Source organism: Euprymna scolopes, chromosome 14 (genome assembly GCF_053919585.1).
Source record: "Euprymna scolopes isolate OS-2025 chromosome 14, ASM5391958v1, whole genome shotgun sequence".
Lineage (NCBI taxonomy): Eukaryota > Metazoa > Mollusca > Cephalopoda > Sepiida > Sepiolidae > Euprymna > Euprymna scolopes.
The window spans coordinates 130,675,012-130,697,267 of NC_136495.1; the positions used below are offsets into that span (position 1 = coordinate 130,675,012).

Below are 22,256 nucleotides of genomic sequence, written 5' to 3' on the forward strand. Positions count from 1 at the left end.
TCCGAATAGTCTTGAAACAATTGTAACTAACGATGAAATACACTATTTGTTGCTATCAACCCATTCTTTGAAGTCTTTGTTTTTGTTAAAACTATATATATATATATATATATATATAGCTATGATAATTTTCCGCATGCAAAAACTAATAGAAATGTCGGCAACTTGAAATGAACATTTTTTTCATTTCAACTTTCCGACTTCTGTATATGTTATTCATCCATCCAAACAAAGATTTTACTTGGTAAACCCTCCTTGGTGTATGTTCACTATTTCCTGTTAATTTCATTGTTATGTGACCAGTAGTTTAAGAGTTTATCGGTTAAATATTTACACACACATACATACACATCTACTATTTTATTTATATAATAGTATATTATTATATATATGCCCGTCATAAAATATACTTGTATATTTTAGTTCATGAAAATTACGTATTTATTACAGAACCAATTCTCTATTTATATATATATATATATATATATATATATTAATGATGGGACGATTTCAATATATTTCCCGATTCCATTCCGATAAAATTTCTGATTCCGATTCTTCTATCTCTAAATATTTAACTATAAGGTTGTTATTTTGTCAGGATTACAGTAAAAACATGCGTTAAACATGCTTATAGTTTCTCGAAACGTAAAAAAAAAACACATGTGGGGATGATTTATAGCTTTTAGCTTCATTGGTAACTTAAAATGAATAAATATTTATTTTATTATTTCTACCAGCAGTGGAACATTTTGTTTCAAATAAAATCAAATAAAAAAAAAGATAAAGGAATCGTTTTCAGTATCGGAAAATAGGCACACATTTTTCCGATTCCGATACCACCAGAAGTTTTGATTTTTCTCTATTCCAATTAATAATCATCCACCCACTAATATATATATATATATATATATATATATATATATATATATATATATATATATATATATAGTACTGATTTCAAAAGTTAAAAAAAAAACTTGAGTATCATCAGTTAGAATTGAAACCAAAACATTTCGGGCTCCAGCCATGTTTGCTAACCTGAGAGACAGATACAGTTTTAACATTAAACCACTTTTAGCTATGATTAGCTTACATATGCACAAAATAATAGAAATATGCCAGCAAAATTGAAATGAACATTTTTGCATTTCAACTTGCTGACGTCTGTATCTGTTATTCACCCATCCAAACAAAGATTTTATTCGTTATAAACCCTCCTTGATGAACGATTACTACTTCCTGCCAATTTCAATGTTATGTGACCAGTAGTTTAAGAGTTTATCGGTTAAATATTTACACACATCTACTGTTTTATTTATATAGGTTTCAAAAAAAAATTATTGGGACTAATACTTATTAAACAATTAGCGAGGGGTACCCGGCGTTGCCCGGGTGTTTGTAGGTGTGTGTGAAAACCCTGAAGCCTTGACGCGCATGCCCGTGAAAAAAAACGAAGCCTTGACGACGCGCAGTTGGAAAATAGTAAAGTGTGAAAAATAAACAGGTGCGCGTTTTTGATTGACGTGCGGCGGTAGCTATTCAGGAGTTAGCATTTTGTGCGGGACAGTTTTTAATGAGGTCAATAAATCGGTTTGTTTGTTTATAAAAACCCGCTCCCTCGTCTCGAAATGAAAGCTACCGTCTGATATGACGAAGTCTACATTGACCAAACGTTACTTAGCTCTCTAGAGAGCACTGGCTCTGGGCCTGTGATTAGAGTGGAGTTTCGCTTTTTGTTTATACCGAAAACCGAATGTAACGCGTGCCGATGCGGGAAATGTGGAATAATTAACGTTTGAAAGTCAATAAAATTAAATAGACAGGCGAGCTCCGTGATTAAGTGTGAGATATTACAATTTATAGATGACATAAAAAGTTTTAAGTTGTGAAGTGAGCGAGCACTTCTCTGAAAGAAGCCTTTTGTTGACATCGAGGAGAAGCGTACATACATACATACATACATTTTCGCTTTTATATTTATAGATAACGATATTAGGTTTAATTTCTTAAAATACAATTTGTGTTAAAAAAGTATGAAGACTTATGATGCATTAAAGAAAAGGCAGGAGATTAAATATACATATTTAATACAATTATAAAATTATCTCTTTTATAACTACTATATTATTATCACTCATAGCAATACATCACTCACTAAATGTATTGCTATGGACTCCAAGATACGGATGCGCAAGCAAAGGACTACCTAGGTCCACGTACATCCAACAAATAGAACACGACGCCAACTGTGAACCTGAAGATCTGAGGCAACTGATGGAAGACGGGGAACTCTGGAGAGGAAGAGTCACATTGGTCCGTCGGGTTAGGACCCGTCATGATGATGATGATGATATTATTGTGGATATGTAATTTACATGTGTTCAGTATAATTTCACATGAATTGTGGCTTATAGAGAGAAAAGGAAACACTTGATTTGATTTTGAAGCTTATCTTCATTTTTTTTTCTCTGTTTTCTTCTGCCAATTCTGAATGTATAATAAAAACGAACGATTTACAAGACGAAGATTATACTTAAATTCAAAGATTGAAAAGTGTAAAGCGAATACTACGAAATAAAATAGTTTTTTTTTTCATAAAACACAAACATTCGGAAATAAAAAAACAAAACAATTTATCTTCAATTTATTTAGCTAAAAGTAAAACAAGCACGTTCCAATTGCCATGTAGGTAAAGGGTGGTAGAAATTTACACAGGAAAGGATACAGTGGCCCAGCATCTGTTCAGATTCACCTTCAGTTGCTGCATCTTTGGTGTATTTATTAAATCTGTTCCAAGATTCAGGAATCCTGATTGAAAAAAGCGATGTTTTTCCGGTTCAACTGAAATTGTTTTATCTTTATTCAGAATGATTTTGTGTTTTTATGATATTAAATGTGAATTAATTAATGTGTTGGTTCCGCGACAAAGGAGGGATTGGACCTCGTATTTCACTCCTGTTCATCTGTTTGTTCACACTTTTCTAAATAACCACACCTTGGATTTTTAAAAACATTTTGTACAAACATTAGTCATGGTGAAAGTAAAATTTTGCCAGAACGGATTTTCCTGGATCACTCTGGTTGCTCCCCTCCCCCTAATGGGCATTATAGGGGTAAAACTGACCCCCAAATCTTTCGTTTGTTCGCAATGTTCTCAATAACCACACTTTGAACTTTTTTTGTTTAAATTTTGCACAAATATTAGTCCTGGTGAAAGTAAATTTTTTGACTCGTGGAGAGGAATCGAGCGTGTTCAGCTTGTTTCTCTGAACGCTTTTTTAAATATGCTTTAACAACACAAAATGCATGCTAAAATATATCTTGGTTCTGGGATTTAGTTATGTTTGAAAAAGAAAATTTAATTGTACTAATTAGCTATGATTTATAATTGACTAATTTCTCTTAATTATCTATTTATGATTTATTATGTGGGCGAATTATGAGAGAGACGCCCTCTTAGTCTTGAAAATATTCAAGAGTTTTCACAATTGCTTTAGTGTTAATGTTGTTTAGGTAAAAAAAATCCCAGTTCACATGGTGAATCAAAAGTCTGATTCGCATGACGATGTTCATTCTACACAGGTCTGAACGCCTATGGAACACTGTTCTGCTGGCTTGCTTCTTGGCCGACTACAATATCGTTGCCTTCAAGTCCAATGTAAACAAGTTTGGAAAAGTCTGCCGATGTTCACTTTACACAAGTCTGAACGCTTCTGCACTTGTTGCCCGAGCGCACCTCAGAATCACGTGTGAGATGCGATTTTTCAAGAAATGTTGAAGATCGTGGGCATTAAAAGACCACAGTCGCCATCTTTGATCTTTTCGTTTTTTTCTTCTCAGCCTGCACGACAGACAGACACAAGCACATTTTTGCGGCACGCCTTCTCTATTTTCCCCACACATAGAACATAGGCAGTAAGATTTTGATGGCTTCTTTAAAGTTGGTATTGGGCGGTGCCATTATGTTCAAGAAATTAAATGGCTTCTAGCTATTATCTCTTCACGGCACACCAGTAATCATTCCGCGGCACACTAATTGGGAACCACTAGTTTAAGGTTTGTTTTACAGGTTGGCATATGTTGGACGGTTTTAAGAAAAGTATGTTTCCTTTTGTTTAGCCAGGTTAGATTTAAAAAAGAGTTATTTTCTATTCTTACACAGAAAAAGAAAAAAGTTTGCTTTTACCTTCTATCTTTCAACTACTTGCTGATTTCTCAAGATTTCCTAAAGATATTTTAGTGTTGGGATTTCCCCCCCCCCTCTACTCATCTCCAATCTAATGCCAGATGCGTGGCCCACTCATGAAAACGGAAAGAGTATCAAATAGGTTTTCTATTCCATCAAATGTATTTCACTCGTCAGTTCAATGAATCAGGGCAATAGTTCTGCATTTTTTCTTAAGGCATATACTTATTCGCATAAACAAACTGATCATCAACGGGGGGAGGGGCGAGGGCACGCTTAAGTGATTTTAACGATTTTAATCAACATTCCTGATAAATCCACTAAATGCAATTTTTTAATTATTCACTCGCATGAAGACTACCCATGGAAGTTGAAAACGTTCGCAACTATGTGTGACCTCTGACCCCCCCCCCATCAAAGTCGCAATAGTCATGATTGTCTTCCTTCCGAGAGTTCCTTACAAGATTCTTCCGCACCGCAGGCCTCGTTGTCAGGTTGATATGCTGACGTCCGCTGAAAATAATTAGCTTCTCAAGCCAAAAGAAGACAAACACAGATGTTTCTAATCTACTCAAATTAATTCAACGAAATTTACAAAGTGTGTTACATATGTACAATTGTTCAGTTCGATCTCATTACAAAAAAAACACTCCTGAATCTCGTTCGCCATTCTCTACGGTGGCAGCGGTCTTTGGTTAGTATTCGCTTCTCTCACGATCCAGCTCAATCTGAGATTTTTGGCGTGGGCATTTGCTTATATTTCAAGGAAAGGTTGGTTGGAGTAAGCCACTAGACCAATCATCGATCAGCAACGGGAAGTCCCGACGTCTTGCATGGCCTGAGAATCGGTGATCACAACTCAATTCCATTCACACGTTCAGAGGGGTTGACAGTTTGACCCCCCCCCCCCGGGCTAACCTCATACTCAAAAGCCAGACGTCCTTGAGTTGGGTTTCTCCAGGCCAAGAACGAAATTATATTTCGTTCTAGCTTTCAAATGACATCTCTTGTCATTTTTAAAAGTATATGTCTATTTTACAAAAACGCAAATTCATCCTTTAAGCTAGGTTACCCGCTGCTGCCCGGGCACCCAATAATACTTAACAGTTAATACCAGCATAATTGCCCGACCTTACTTAGTGTTTTTTTTGGGGGGAGGGTCTCAATCTCCCCCCCCATCATTAGGGAGCTCCATCGCTCCCAGAGGCGGTCATGCCACATTTCACCCCCCACGAATAAGTCTAAGTCATCTGCCTATACCACCCTCACACCGTCGCCTTTCCACCGCCATCGATACCAGCTGGGTTTCATCCGCTGTTTATCCTTTCTGTTGTTGGTGCACCTGTTAGAAAAGAGAGCATATACCTAACCCGAACTCTATGCTCACAAATGCTCGTTCTCCACTCCAGCTCGTCACGTGAGTTATTCCCCTTCTGGGTCCCCAAAGGTTCAAAAGGTCAATTTAATAAAGTAATAAAAAAAAAAAAAGAAAATCAAAAAGTTCAAAGTCGAAAATTCCAAGAAACTACAAGTTTAGCAAGGTTTCATTACTCTTGTTTTCGCCAAGATTATAATAGTTATACAGTCCTTTTTGTTGTTTTTTTTTTCAGCACACTTATGACAGTGCCTTTTCTTTTTTTTTTAAGAATCATGCAAATTTTTTTTTTTTTTTTTTCAAGAATAAAAAAAAAAGTAATTATACTCAATTATAAAAGATATTCAGAAAATTTTTCACAATGTAAGTCACCAGGGTTTTTCAATCACCGACTATCAGGTTTTACAATTTTTCACTGTCTTTGTCTACCTTTGCGTTCTTTTCATTTTTCGCCCCCTGTTTTTTTTTTTTTTTTTTTTTTTTTTTTTTGCTTTTGCATTTTTATCTCTTTTTATCTCTCTCAGTTCTTTTTCTATTATTTTTTTTTCGAGTCTTTCCTCCACTCTCCTCTCTATTTTATTGTTTTCTCTTTCTTTTTTTGTATTTTGTCAATCATGTTTTTTTTCTGTTTGTTTGTGTCGTGTTTTTTTTTCTATTTCTCTTACACCTTAACAACAAACAGAGGATCAAATATAATACAATGTAATCAATCAAAAAAAAAAAAAAAAATTCAATATATCTCCTCAATTTTGGCCTACCTTTTCCTTAATTCACTCTTTTTTTTCCGTTTTCTTTATTCAATCCAACTAAAACGCGAGGAGGGAATCTAACAACAACCACGACAACGGTAATACTAGAGAAAGGAAACACGCTGTAACTCTCAAGTTCTGTCTCTCTTTTTTTTTTCCTAAATAAAAATCGGCGCACTAACGGCCGCCGACGACACCAACGCCCAACTCTCTCTCCTTTTAACCCAACACTGGACCCACTGCGGCGCTGTTACAAAAAAAAAAAAAAAAAAAAAAAAACACACACACACACACTTAATCCATTTTCTTTTTACACTCTAACAGAACGTTCGAACATTTGCTTGACACATAACTAAAAGGGATCGCATGAGAAACGAACAGGAATTATCCCTACTGTTCAACGAAACGTGCGTAAGAGAAAAATGCTGCCCAAGTATGCTAACAGGAATAAATAGATAGTTAAGAGAAACTGAGTGATTTGTTCAGTTAATTATAAATCATGGCTACGTATTTTGAAAAATTAAAATATTTTCTTTCAAACATAGCTCAATCTTAGAACTAAAATATATTTTGCATGTATTTTGAGTTTATTAAAGTATATAATAGAAAAGCGCATGGAGAAAGAAGCGTTAATTCACAGAATTAGCAACAACCCTTGGACATATGGCAGTGACCACAAAGGACTGGGAGCAATCAAAATATGCTGACCTTCTCTATAACTTTGCATTTCAACGGATCATTATGAAGATGAGTGGAGACTGGAGCGCATGTAACTTTCTTAACGGCTCAGGTCTGTTAATGAGGCACCACACTCGGCACCATGGTAAATTAACTTGGCTTTATGATTGACTCTTCATCACTGATATTCATGGGAATGTTTTGAGCCTTCTGGTCTTCCAAACCAGCAAAACAACACCGATAAAAGTTTCTGTTTGTATATTAGTTTTAGGAATGGTTATTTTATTATTTGTCTGGTACTTGTACAGTTCAGTCAAGACATTAAAAAATGAAAATATCGAAAAAAGTTTAAATTGTATGTATCAGTTATAGAACGAGGTTCTCCGGAAAAAAAAATCACTTAATTTCATCAAGTAGTTTTTTTTTTTTTTTTTTTTTTTTTTACAGCGGAAAAACACGTTTTTATGAGAGTGCGTTGAAGGCAGCCATCTTGGATTAAAAAAAAAAAAATGTTTGAATTTTCGAAATGCCAAAGGGAGATAACTCCAGTTAAAGCGCTGACACCCTTCCTATCTTTAATACTAGCTTTTCTTCCTAAAAATCGAAAATTTTGCTCAGTATCATAAATTGTTTTTTCGCTGTAAAAAAAAAAAAAAAAAAAAAAAAAAATACTTATGAAATTAAGTGAAATTTTTTTTTTTTCGGAGAACTTCGTTCCATAACGGATACATACAATTTAAACTTTTTTTGATATTTTCGTTTTTTTAATGTCTTGATTAAACTGTACAAGTACCATTTGTCTCCTCATTTTTCTTATTTTTTTTAGTTAAATATTTTCTTTCATGTTTGTTAAATCGCTGATATGTTATTAAAATTATATATTTTCCCATTTTGATTACGAGTTATTGCCCTTTGTTATTTACATTTTTCAAAACAAAGTATTCTTTATATGGATTTTTTATGCACACAAATGACATGACACGATTTCAAAGATTTTTTTTTAAATTTTATTAGATAGATTTGCATAGTTAATTATTATTTATTAAGAGTAAATTTACAGATTATGAAAATATTCCTGAAAAAAAAAAGCAAACTCAGCTGATACTTAAGCGTGAAGTTCATTTCGTTATAGAAGTTTTATCTTATCTTTTGAAATTGTTTCATTCTTAGTTACCTTCTTTCCCCAAACTTGTCTAATGTGACCTTAAATGATATTCAATGCAGAATACTAGTTCATATGTTTTGAGTCAATCAGTTAAACTTTTGATTTGCTTAAAAAAATACTTTCTAAATAGCATATCTTCGATTCAATTTAAATTAAAATCATGCTTCAATTGACATGCAGAGAAAGGATGTTAAAAATTTATGCAGAAGCGGATACAGTAGCTAAGCATCTGTCCAGATTCATCTTTAATTGTTGCATCGTTGGCGCATTTATTACCTCTCTTGGAAATCTATTCCAAAGTCCAGGGATCCCGATCGAAACAGCAACGCTCTTCCAGTTCAATTGAAATCATTTTGTCTTTATTTTTCCTTTTCTTTAATTTTCTTCCTTTGAAGATGTTAACGTTGGGTATGGAGCAGCCAAACCAGCTGCCAACATTACCCTGCTTTTTGAAACCAACCGAGAGCTCTCTTTAGAATCCTCGTTGTTCCATTAAGTGCAATTGTCTGGATCTTTTTTGCACTTGGTTCACCAGAAGTATTAATTAGGATAAGCCCTGTGGCACCTAATAACTGGTATGATTGATATGTCCCTAAGATTCCAGTTCATTATTCAGAATGTGTGTTTGTTTTTCTTATGATTCTAAATGTGAATTAATTAACGTTTGTTTCCCGAAACGCTTTTTTAATAACACAAAATCATTGCTAAAATATAATTTGGTCCTAGGATTGAGTTATGTTTGAAAAACATTTGTTTTGGTACTCACGCAGAGAGTGATCCGTGCTGAAATAATAACGTTATTATTTAAAAAGCCCTTCTTAACATTGGGAGGGTGTTTTGTACCTATTCTGTGTACTTTAGCCTTACAATTAAATTTAAAAAAATATATATCATAAAACTTTAATTAAACGTGGAAATACTATTGAAAAAATAGCGCGGATCACTCTCTGCATTAGCACCGTTGTTTTAATTAGCCAAGATTGATAATGAACCCTTTATGACCTAGTTGAACTAATTCGTTCGGTCGTAAATAAATGAATTACAGCAGTATAAATAAAGTGGGAATTGCTTCAAACACGCCTTGTACGTATTAATTCAGTATCTGGGCAGATGCCAGATACCAGATACCTCCAGATTGCAACTGTTTATTGTCTACATCCAGTATATCGTCATCTAAAATTAACAATAAGTATTTTTTAATCATCTATATCATAATTCAGGTCATAAAAGGTTAACTGGACAAATTATTGAATTTCTCTTAATTATCTATTTATTACTCTTGCCCACCCTCTCTGTTGATTGGTGACTTTCTAATAGTTCTTAATGCCTGGGTACATTTAGAGAAGAGCGATTCTCTTGTCAGTGTCATTATGAAATTTACATACATTTGTCTAAATTAGATAGCAAAATAACCTTTGTAGTATACAAGAATAATAAAGTATTTATCTAAGCTAGCAGGAACGCCCGGCAAAGCCCGGTCGTAAAGTACGCTTAAATATGGTATTTTAATTCTTGCAGATATCGCATATATTATTATAGAGTTAATTTTCTATCGATTTTTATATATTATAAAGTTGCGATTTCCAAAAAAAAAATATATATATATATATCCATATGACTTGGGTGCATTAGCGTTACTCGCAGCCCAAATAAAAACTTATGAAGAAAATATATGTATCTATACATACCTTGAGTTCCTTCAGCTATAATCGAAACGAAAACTTATGAAGAATTCTTGGTAAAATTATTTACGACAAGAAATGGAAGTACATACCAATTAAACGACCCCGATGTAAGCGTGACACTGAAAATAACACACACGCTATCGTATTAATATGTAGATGATTCTAGAACAGAAAGTTGACTTTGGGTTTACTTTTAACAACCTCAGAACTCTCACTTACCTTATTTCATCATTTAGTCCTCGCATTCATTATTTTTGTCTGAATCAGAATATATTGACTAGTTTTTGATCTTGAAGTAGGATTATTTTTATTTTTTTAGCTCATTACATTAAGTAGCTTCATGTCTTGTCTGAAGCGTTTTCCATAAAAATGATAATAATCAGAAAGAACATCACACGGGAAATGAAACTGCTAGGAATTTTGTAACATACATGTGATGAGACTAGCCTTAGCTTGTACCATATAAAGTGGTCATGAAAGATCAAGGAGGATGGAAATACAGAGTAGGAAAAGCACCAACAAGACTTGCCCCTGAAGGATGCAGAGAGTACTGAAACCTTGGAGGAGCATGCTGCTACTTCAATTCCATTGGGGATCAATGGTTGTTGCTAGCAAAAGATCAATTGCAAGCAACTTGCGATAATATATAATGATTTGCAACCGTTATTGAAAGAAGTATAGACTGTTGGCAATCTGAGGAGACTTGTTGTCACTCAGTTTCTAAGGAACATCACATTTTATTGCCAGTGAGCAATCACTGATATAGACTTCCTATTGATAAGAATAATATTCATTATTGGCTAAGAGCAAAGTGTAGTATCTGTTTTGCTGTTAGATTTCATCTTTTCTGTCCTCGGTCAGCAAAAAAATGTTTTAGACTGATGAAATGTTTATTTATTTTCAATCTTGAGTATCAATTTTTAGGTAGCTAGATTTACCCCACATCGAAAACCCATCTTGTATCTAAATCTGCCCTCGTGGGGAGTCTTCCTCTCCTTTTAATTTAATTTGTGGTAAGTATTTGTAGTTATGCAAATAATGCCCTACTTCCTCTCAGATTCAGCTCCTCTGTAAATACTTATCATATAACGTGTGATTACATTGTGGAAAGGTCCTTGACATTTGGGCTTCTTTTTTCAAATACTTCAAGACTTTTGAATGACACACTCAAGTCATCGTCAGGTGCCACTGATAGGGGCTAGATTACAGTTAATTATTTTCAGGCTGTTTCTAGTCTTGCATTTATTTTGAGACTAGATTCAGTCTTGTAAAATATAATTGCAGATTTGGGAATAACAGTTTTTAAATCAACCTTTTATTACTTGTGTATACCTTCCGTCAAAAATTACATACAAAAATATACTTTACCAATGTTCATACTAATCTATTTATATATCTATAAAAGTGAAATTGTGTGTGTGTGTGTACATTTCCCTACCAAAGTACTCTGTCAATTTTCAGTCTCCAAATTCGAGGTTTGACATAAGGGGTACTGAGATTTGAGAAAATCTTTTTAATCGGTTTTCAGTCAGAAATTTGGTTGTCAAGCGGTCAAAGTTCAACAATTTCAGTTCAACTCTACCAAACTCCTCTGACAATACTTTTAGATGTAGTTTGCTTGGACATGGATCAAACTTTTTAATTTGATTTGAGGCCAAAACAAAGGGTCATAATAGGGGTTAAAGTTTAAAAAAATTGACCTCTGCGGTCTCTACCAAATTATTCAACCAATTTTTGGTCTTTTTTTTTTTACACAGTGATCACCACTTATCAAGGCCCGGAAGCTACTCAGGGATAAGGATTATTGTGAGTACATTATGTTAGTATGGATATTTGACAAAGTGTTTACTTAAGGGGGCGGTTCATTAGGAATTTGTTAACGTTGGACTTGAACACATCCAAGTTGTAGTCCGGTGGGAAGCAAGCAGACGGAACAGAGTTCCACAGGTGTGCAGTTCTAAGAAAGAAGCTTTGTTCATGGAATCCATGTTTTGATTTAGGCACAGATATAGAGTGGGGGAAATTTTTCACAGTGGATTCAGCTAGACGGGTGTTTTTCGTGAAAGATTGGCGAGGGGGGACTAGAGATTGGAGTTCAGACGAGCACTTGCCATGGAAATAACGATAAAACAAGGATAGGCTCGCAATCTCTTCTGTGGGAGAGAAGTTGCAGGGTAGCGAAAAGGGCATCCCCCACTAAGCCACAAAGTCTATTTTGTACTCTGTCAAGGCAGGATAGGCTGTTTTTAGCAGCTCCTGCCCAGATATGGCAACAGTATTCCATCCTTGGACGTACTTGGCTTTTATATAGATAGAGAATTGCATCAGTAGTGAGATATCTTCTGGAGCGGTAGAAGGATCCCGCCATCTTTCCAGCGACCTTGGCAACAGACTTGATGTACGTGTTCCATTTCAGATCAGGAGTAAAGGTCAAACCCAGAAGCTTGTCAAAACACGGGGCCTCACCCAGATGAAAGCCATCCATCACAATTGATGCCAGATGGGGATCAGAGCGTTGATGATGTAAGGATAGGAGTTTGGTTTTGGATGCATTAAAGGTAACCAGCCACATCTTCCCCCACTGAACCACGCGCTCGAGATCAGAGAAGAGAGAATCAGAGAGAACTTTGTCATTTACAGCCTTTGATGTGTTGCCGTAGATGGTCGTGTCATCAGCATAGATGTCAACGAATGATTTAAGTATGTGTTTAGGGAGGTCATTGATGTAGATCAGGAAGAGAGTTGGGCCCATGATTGACCCCTGAGGGACTCCAGCATTTATATTGCAGGCCTCCGATTTTTGTCCATCTACCACTACTCTTATGAGCCTATCGGAGAGAAATGATTTAATGATTGAGAAAACATTTCCAGTTATACCGTAGCTGGAAATCTTGTGAAGTAGACCCTTATGCCATACCTTATCGAAGGCCTTTGATATGTCAAGAGCAGTTGCCCTAGAAAGGAAGCCTTTGTCAAGAGATTCACTAATCCTGTGAGATATAACCGTCAGCACATCTGCGGTAGATTTTGCAGAGCGGAAACCATATTGTGTGTCACTAAGAAGGTTATTCCTGCTGAGGTGGTTGACTATTTCTCTATTTAATATGGATTCCAGCAACTTACTAATAACACACAGGAGACTTATTGGTCTGTACTGAGAGGGAGATGACTTATCACCTGAATTCTTAAATACAGGGCAAACTGATGAGGTCTTCCAGGGAGTCGGAAAGCACTTCTCCTTAAGGCAGCGCTTAAATAGTTTCGTAAGTATGGGAGCAAGTTCTGGTTGAAGCTTTTTAACACTATAATTGAGATGCCATCAGGGCCAGTTGCTTTACTGGAATCTAGGTTCTTGATTAGCTTGGCGACCTCATGCACGGATATTTGTATGTTACCTAGCTTGTTCTGTGTTATAGGAGGAAATATGGGGAGTTGATGGCCTTCGTCGCAGAGGGTAGAATTAGCTGCAAAGTTCTTTGCAAATAGTTTGGCCTTGTTTGACGCTGACGAGATGACCTCTGGTCCATTGATAATGGTTGGGATAGAACGCACACTTCTGTTCAGGATCCTATTTGTTATTTGCCAAAACTGGTCTAAACATTTGAAACTTTATGTAAAGTGTATTCAGACATAGAGCAAGATGTTTAATCGATTTTTGGCTGCTAAGGGGTCAAAGTTCTAAAGATTTGAATTTTTGAGGTCTCTAGAAAACTATCCAGCCAATTTTAGGTCTAAACATTTGAACTTTTAGATGAAGGTTACCTTGACACGAGTCAAACTTTCTAATATATATATATATATATATATATATATACATACTTATGCACATTAAGTTATGAACAGTGCATAGGGCCTGAGCAAAGCTGGGCTGAACTGCTAGTATTCATATAAATTCATAGAATTACATCATTACCGTTCGTTTGTTTACAATTTTCTAAATAACCATGCCTTTAATTTTTTGGAAATTTTGTACAAAAATTAGTCATAGTGAAATTAAATTTTTGCCAGAATGTATTTTCTTGGATAACTCTGGTTACCGGTGAATCTTTTTGCTCAGCAATATATTTTAACTGGGCAACACCGGTTATATACAACTAGTATACTAATAAATACACATCAGTCTTTATCATATAGTGTCGTTATTCATATCATTTCAGTTAAAAATCAATTTTTCTACATAATTGAACCTTGAAGGAGATTCATTTTTAGATACATTTCGAGAGAGATAGAAAGAGAAACGCGAAAGTAAGTTGTGGACAAAAGTGGAACTTGGAAACATTTTTAACAGATTTTATTTTATATTCAAACTGTTATTTTTATCTTCATGGTTTTCACAACATTTCAGCTGTTGTACTTTCCAGACCCTTGTCATAGACATCGATCTTTTAGGAATTCTAAAATCTGTCTTTTATTTAATCCATTAAAGAAGACTGCTCTCATTCTGCCATTATATTTATTAAGTCTGATGACCATAGATTGAAATCGCAACTGGGATAAGTTAGGTTTCCCAATTAGACATTAGACACTCTCTACCCTACGAAAGCAAAAAAATGATATTTTATACTTTACACCACCTGAAAGTTCAATGTTTTCTTATGAGTAAAGATTAATATTAAATATTATCTGTTACAATCCTATTTACTTGCCTCTTAACGAAGGCAAAGTAAAACACAAGGCTAGGAAATTTCCTGTTTTTCAGTTTTTCCTGGAGAGGTTATGGAGTCTTTTTTTCCCCCCGGAGGGGTTGAGTCTTTTTTTTCCCCCGGAGAGGTTATTAAGTCTTTTTTTTTCCCCCGGAGAGGTTATCGAGTCTTTTTTTTTCCCCCGGAGAGGTTATCGAGTCTTTTTTTTTCCCCCGGAGAGGTTATCGAGTCTTTTTTTTTCCCCCGGAGAAGTTATCGAGTCTTTTTTTTTCCCCCCGGAGAGGTTATGGAGTCTTTTTTTTTTCCCCCCGGAGAGGTTATGGAGTCTTTTTTTTTTCCCCCCGGAGAGGTTATGGAGTCTTTTTTTTTTCCCCCGGAGAGGTTATGGAGTCTTTTTTTTTTTCCCCCGGAGAGGTTATGGAGTCTTTTTTTTCCCCCCCGGAGAGGTTATGGAGTCTTTTTTTTCCCCCCCGGAGAGGTTATGGAGTCTTTTTTTTTCCCCCGGAGAAGTTATCGAGTCTTTTTTTTTCCCCCGGAGAAGTTATCGAGTCTTTTTTTTTCCCCCGGAGAAGTTATCGAGTCTTTTTTTTTCCCCCCGGAGAGGTTATGGAGTCTTTTTTTTTCCCCCCGGAGAGGTTATGGAGTCTTTTTTTTTCCCCCCGGAGAGGTTATGGAGTCTTTTTTTTTTCCCCCGGAGAGGTTATGGAGTCTTTTTTTTTCCCCCGGAGAGGTTATGGAGTCTTTTTTTTTCCCCCGGAGAGGTTATGGAGTCTTTTTTTTCCCCCCCGGAGAGGTTATGGAGTCTTTTTTTTCCCCCCCCGGAGAGGTTATGGAGTCTTTCCCCCCCCGGAGAGGTTATGGAGTCTTTTTTTTTCCCCCCGGAGAGGTTATGGAGTCTTTTTTTCCCCCCCGGAGAGGTTATGGAGTCTTTTTTTTCCCCCCCGGAGAGGTTATGGAGTCTTTTTTTTCCCCCCCGGAGTGGTTATTGAGTCTCCCCCCCCCGGAGAGGTTATTGAGTCTCCCCCCCCCCCCCCCCGGAGAGGTTATTGAGTCTTTCTCCCCCCCCCCCCCCGGAGAGGTTATTGAGTCTTCCCCCCTCCCCCGGAGAGGTTATTGAGTCTTCCCCCCCCCGGGAGAGGTTATTGAGTCTATGAATAAATATTTGAAGATGTAAACAACTTGAACCATACTTTTTCTAAAATAACTGGATTCAGCATTAAATAACCAGAAAAGGGTTGATATGTCGTAAAACCAAACCATCAAAATCTCATGATTTTCCTGGCCTATTTTATATTCTTTACTCAGCTCACTGAAAGCAGATCAAGATGGGAGACATTTTCATTGATTAAACACCCGATTCTTTTGCTTCTAATGTTGACTTGGTCATGTTATCTTTTTTCCGAACGTAATTGAGAGCATAATCATGTGACCTTTTGGGTTTGTATTACTGTACACATAGATTAAAAAAAGTTGTCAAAAAACAAATATATAACAAATAAATGTTATCAAAGGCAAGATAAGTTACTTTTCTACCAAACTGGATATATTCTTTGTGTTTTTATTCAATGTAACATGTTTATTCAGATCGAAAAACATGCAGTGTTTACCGATGTGTTGGAAAATTCAAAATGGCGCCCGACTCTCTCTTTAACACGGTAAGTTTGGGAAAGGTGTTATAAATAATAAACTAGACAAAATACAATTAAAAAAACCACCGGATATATGTCAAGTTATGTCACGGTAACATATATTGAGCGAATTTCTAACAGTATTTTGTCTAGGTTATTATTTATAACACCTTTTCCCAAACTTACCGTGTTAAAAAGAGAGTCGGGCGTCATTTTGAATTTTCCAATACATCGGTAAACACTGTATGCTTTTCGAGCTGAATAAACCTGTTAAATTGAATAAAAACACGAAAATTATATCCAGTTAGGTAGAAAAGTAAATTATCTTGCCTTTGATAACATTTATTTATTATATATTTTTTTGACAACTTTTTCGAATCTATGTGTACAGTAATACAAACCCGACCTTTTTATCCAATCCAGTTATTGAAATTCTCAATTTGTATTTCATATAGTTTTGTTTTCTCATAAAGTTAGGCTTAATATTCTTTCTTGATTAGATATTACTCGTACGAATGCATTTATTTTAGGGGCTTTCATGTGTTTAAAAAAAAGGGTATAAAATTTAAGTTTTTAGTTTTATTTTCAAATGAATTTTAAGTAGGTTAAGAGTTTCTAATTTTAAATTTTATTTCAAATCTTCCATGGAATTTCTGCCTTTCTTTCTCGTTGATCTTTGTTGAAACTTGTCTTCATGTTAGAAGTCAACATAGTAATTTTACATTTTGTCAAGCAATTTCATCAACTATTATATCGTTTCTCCAAGTAGAAATAAAAACAATTAAAATCTACTTAAGTTTACATACTGTTTAATTGCAAAATATGTGACCATTCTCCGTATGATAATTGAAATGAGATTTTCTTCTTGGGAAATGAAACTAATGTTGAAACTTTGATTTTTTTTTTAGCAATTGTATAGAATTTTTAACAGGAACAGAACTGCACGCCTGTGGAACTCTGTTCCGTCTGCCTGCTTCCCTCCGGACTACAACTTGGATGTCTTCAAGTCCAATGTTAACAAATTCCTAATGAACCGCCCCCTTAAGTAAACACTTCATGAAATCTCCACACTAACGTAATGTACTTGCAATAACCCTTATCCCTGAGTGGCTTCCGGGCCTTGATAAGTGGTGATCACTGTGTAAAAAAAAAAAAAAAAAAAAAAAAAGCAGCGAAAAAAACATCGTAAACAGATGGTTCTTATCCAGAATTTTCCTTATATTAAAAACCGAAGCAAAAAATATATAATGTACTTATCTATGGTGAAAGGAGTACATCATATTCCAAAAATCATATAAATAGAACAAATAGTTTTATTATTAAATATGAAATCAAATTTTCTATGTATCAGTGATTCTCACTCGCCATTTTTAAAAATATCTAAAAAATACAAAACAAGGGAGATAACTCAACAATAATTCGAAACGTATGAGATTTATGTTGCAATGCCTATGAATTTCCATTAATTGCTTAAAAATTATTTTCTTTAAAGATTAAAACTACTTGATCAACTTATGTGATTTTTGGAATATGCTATTTTTGGTTTGTCATGGGTATGTACGTCATCCAGATTTTTCTTTATTTTTGTTTTTAATATAGGAAGAACTAGCAGTTCAGCCCGGCTTTGCTCGGGTGTTATGTACTGTTCATAACTTGCCCTATATGTGAATACAATTTATGTAAGATTTCAAATATTTAGACCAAAATTTGTCTTAGTAATTTCGTAGAGACTGCAATAAAATTTTATGACTAAACTATGAGCGACGATCTCCCGACGCCTTTTTGCATGACAAGGGACGTAATTCAAAATACTTCAAACTGATAGATGTTAAAATGTTATTAGAAAAACCCAAATTCCTTTACAAATGATTTTCTTTATAGGATTATAATTTGTGACTTTTTTTTTTCATGTTATTTTCTTTTCATCACGAGTATATATGTCAAAGATTTTTCGTTGCTTGTCAAGATTATATAAAATAAGATATATTAAATACAGAAATTTTTTTATGATGTACGTAGTTGTGACTATACAAAAAGATTTTTTTATAAAAATCACATAAATTGATCAAGTTTTATTTGCATAAAGAAAATCATGTTCAAATGATTTATGGAAAATCGTAGGCATTACAAAGTTAATCTAGTAATTTTGAATTAAATTATCGCCCTTGTTTCTTCAAGATGGCGACGTGAGACATTTCCTCTTTCCTCTACTTATAACATTTGATTTTTTTTTTTGTTTAGTTAAAAATAAAACTACTTGGTCAATTTACGTAATATTTGGAAAATGATATATTTTGTACATGTAGATCCTTTTTATTTTTCTTAATATATAGGGAATTCTAGACAAGAACCGGTTTTTCTTTATTTTTTTTCCCTTGCGCAGTATCTAAGAGTGTTTAAAATGATTTCTCAGAGGCATACTATGAGGCTGCTTCATTTTCTCCCCTTAGTTTTAAGTGTGTCATCTTTATATAAAACTTATTTTCAAATTTGGATTTACTATTTTAAAATTGGAGTTCCCTCCAAGTGTTTTTTTTGTTTAAAGGTCAGATGTTAAAGTTCACCGGAAATAGTGAAGACCGTCATAAATTATGATGTCCGTTTCCTGTGCGTCCTCACTCTAGAATAGCTAGGCCAGCGCCGCCAGCGGCCAGCCAAATATACACTTGTCTTCACGCTTTTTCCCTTCTAATTTCTTTTGCTTTGTTTTTAAGAGGTTGATATTTTATTAAACAATTCCTTTGTTCAAGTTATTTTGTTAACATGTTTCAAAATACTGGTTGGTTGTTGAGCTTTGACAGACTTTACAGTCGTTAGACCATTTTATGCCAAAACACTACATATATTTTTTTAGCCAAGATCAAAGTGTAGCATCTGTTCCGGCAGATGCTGCACTTAAGATAATTTGTACCAGTCAATGGAGGGGAAACCCTCTATACTGGGACAATTATTATTTTTGGTAACCAGAGTGCCCCCTTTTTGCCTACTTTTAGGGGAGCTGGTTTTTACCTCACATTAAAAACGGCCTTGTGCCTAATTTGCTCAGTGGGGGAGCAAATAAATACCATCTGTTCCGGCAGATACTGCAAGTAAAGACCATATGTGGGGGAAACCCCACATATAAGACCTTGGTCAATGTAGGGGCAACCCTTCATACCAATTGTCACTATCCAGCTCCCCTACTCCCCGGGGAGTTGGTCCCCATTTTCCCTTCACTCCTCACTTTAAAAATCGGCCTTGTGCCTAATTTGCTCAGTGGAGGAGCAAATAAATACCTCAAAGTGTAGTATCTGTTCTTCAGATGCTGCACTTCCATTTCTTGTTCTTTCAATTTTTTAGTTTTGTACCTTTTCTCCACGTTAAAAAACGACCCTGGTGTCTAACTCTGTCCCGCGGGGAGGTATTGTAAATAGGTACATATATACGATTCGTTTGTAGAGTCGTTTGTTTTGTTGGCTGGTAATGTTTAAACATGCTCATCAAAGAATACGAGAAAAATTATGTACAGACATTAAAAATGATTTTGTTGTTTTGGTTAAAAGGGCATACTTTAGGGAGTTTAGTTAATGCTTTTCGGGCACTCCCTAATAAAATGAATATTTCAATACAAGCTACTGATTAAACGAACAAACGACTTCGTAAAACTTGCAAGGAAAAGGTTTATTGAAGTAAGGCAAGATGTCATTTAGATATAGCTGGGATAGAACTCGTCTGCCTTTGCCCGGTTATTATTCTCAAGTGGGGACCGTCGATACCGATGTATATAGAGAGAGAGATAGATAGAGAGAGAGAGAGAGAGAGAGAGAGAGAGAGAGAGAGAGAGAGAGAGAGAGAGAGAGAGAGAGGTCCGCTCTCTTTGACGTCTTGCTGGAAAAGGGAAGAGTTTTTCTTGTCCGGGACGGAAGCAAGCAGTTATAGTTCCTTAAGGGGGTAAGGAAGATCCCTGCGCTATGCCTCTGATTGGTGGTGTGCCATATCGCACAGTCAGGGGAGGCACTGATGCACAAGAAAAGAGTTCTATTTGTTTCTGCTACAATACTTAAAAAAAATCGATCTGTCGCCTCTCTTTGTATAAATACCAACATATGTAACAAAACCAAACCGTTTACGGATATTTTTATATTTAAAAATAGTATATCTTAAAAATTGAGCGAGAAATAATGAAGGTATTCATGTGACAAACAATAGCTCATAACTTTTTTCATGGGAGGACGAGAAATTGGCTATAACCTTCTACTTCCGGCAACCCTAATCCTACTTCCGGCAAATCCTAACTTCCTATTGATTACCATCAGTTAATGTCAGATTACCTAAATTTTAATTAAAACTTAAAAAAAATAACACAGTAAGGAATCGGAATGAAGTAAAGTTTAACTGAACAAAATGTGAAAAAAATTATCGTTTATGTTGGTATGTAGCGACAGCGTCGATGTTTACACGTCGACGTACAAAATCGAAATGCAAAAACGTTTGTATGCATATTGTCTGCGCATCACTTTCCCAAATAAAAACATAATTATATTTTAGACCGATCAGAAAACTTTCTGAATTTATCTGAAATGGGGTTTCTAGGGAGCTACCCGAATCCTTTAAAAGGGCCATTTTTTTTTTCAATAAACCAGTGGAACCCAATTGACCCGAGTCTGCGAACTAGAGTCGCTCACTTTTCTCTCGACAACACTCTCTTCATTCACACGAACATTAACGAACACACAGATATAACTTATCGGCTGACAATCTATTTAAACTTTATTCATTGAAACATATCCAATCTATTTAACTAAAATATTTTGCTAATATGAAATCAAATGAACATTAACTCTTAAAAACAATTTTCAATGAATTATCGAGTTTATTTTACTGTACACATAGATTCGAAAACATTTTGAATTTTCTAATACATCAGTAAACACTGTATGTTTTTCGAGCTGAATAAACATGTTACAACTTATAAGAAGTCCAGCTATAAATAAGTTTTTTTTTTTAATGTCCGTTTATTTTTATTCCTGAATTGTACGTATTTACTTGAGTTGCATTCAAATGGTAACGGGAATTTTATCGTCACGTTCAACGAATTTTATCCCGTTGCATGAGACTAAGTGTTCGAAAGAAATTTAATCACAAAAAAAGGGCCAAGGTAAACCGGTATAAATTTTATCAGAAAGAAAAATAGGAAAGGAAGGAAATGTATAGTTCGGCTTAAGAACACTTTTAACAAATATACTTTTTACTTGCTTTTTTTTTCTTCTTTTGGCATATCAAAGTTCGCAAAACCGCTCTGGTGTTTTTAGTTCGAAGGTTGCAACAACACCGCTCTGGTGTAAAGCAGAGGCCGCGAAACTACTCTGTCGTAATTCCAAGTTCACAACACCGCTCTGGTGTTTTCAAAAGCGTAACACCGCTCTGGCGCCTTCTTTTTCTTCTGCCAGTCTGTTGTTGTTTTTTTTCCTTCTTCCTTTTATCGAATATCGTGAGACACAGCCAGAAATAGTAGCACCAGATTCACCGAGAGAGGGGGAGTATCAAGGGGAGAAAAAAAGAGAAGAAAATACACCAATTAGAGGGGAGAAAGGAACGGGGAGGTAAATAAATAAAAATAAAATTTCTACAATGGAGGGGAAAATCTTAAGTGTTCAGTGGACTGTGAATTATCCTCCCTTTTATATAATTTTTAAATTAAAGACAAAAATATTTAATAAGTAGACAATAATGCAGAAAAGTCTTTGCAAAACAAATTGTATTTACAACTTTTAAAAAATCCAGCTATAATAATAATAATAATAATAATTTTTTTAATGTCTGTTTATTTTAACCTCTGAATTGTGTTCAGTGGACTGTGAATGAATGATTTTTACCCCGAGCTCACCCAAAGTTTGGTGGTTATTGATTAATCAAGTGGAACTGCCTTGGCCAATCAAATTAAAATATGAGAAACGGATGCATATTCAAATTGGCACTTATGCTGGCAATTGTTACATTAAGGGTGAAAGGTGGTGTGAAGGAGACCTTGGTATTCGTTTAATAAAGAGAAAATAAAAGTAATTTAGGTAATAGAGATCGTATGTGCAGGATCAGTTGTTGGAAACGTCAGTGGGCTTTGGAATGAGTAGCCGGATGTCAATGGGCTCTGGAACCTGATAGCTG

General features: G+C 35.1%; 1 protein-coding gene across 1 annotated transcript in view; it reads left to right on the forward strand.

The window, feature by feature from the left end:
• The window catches only part of LOC145293269 (apoptosis-stimulating of p53 protein 2-like), a 54,725-nt gene that overhangs the window by 4,322 nt on the left and 28,147 nt on the right, over positions 1 to 22,256 (forward strand). The window lies entirely within an intron of this gene.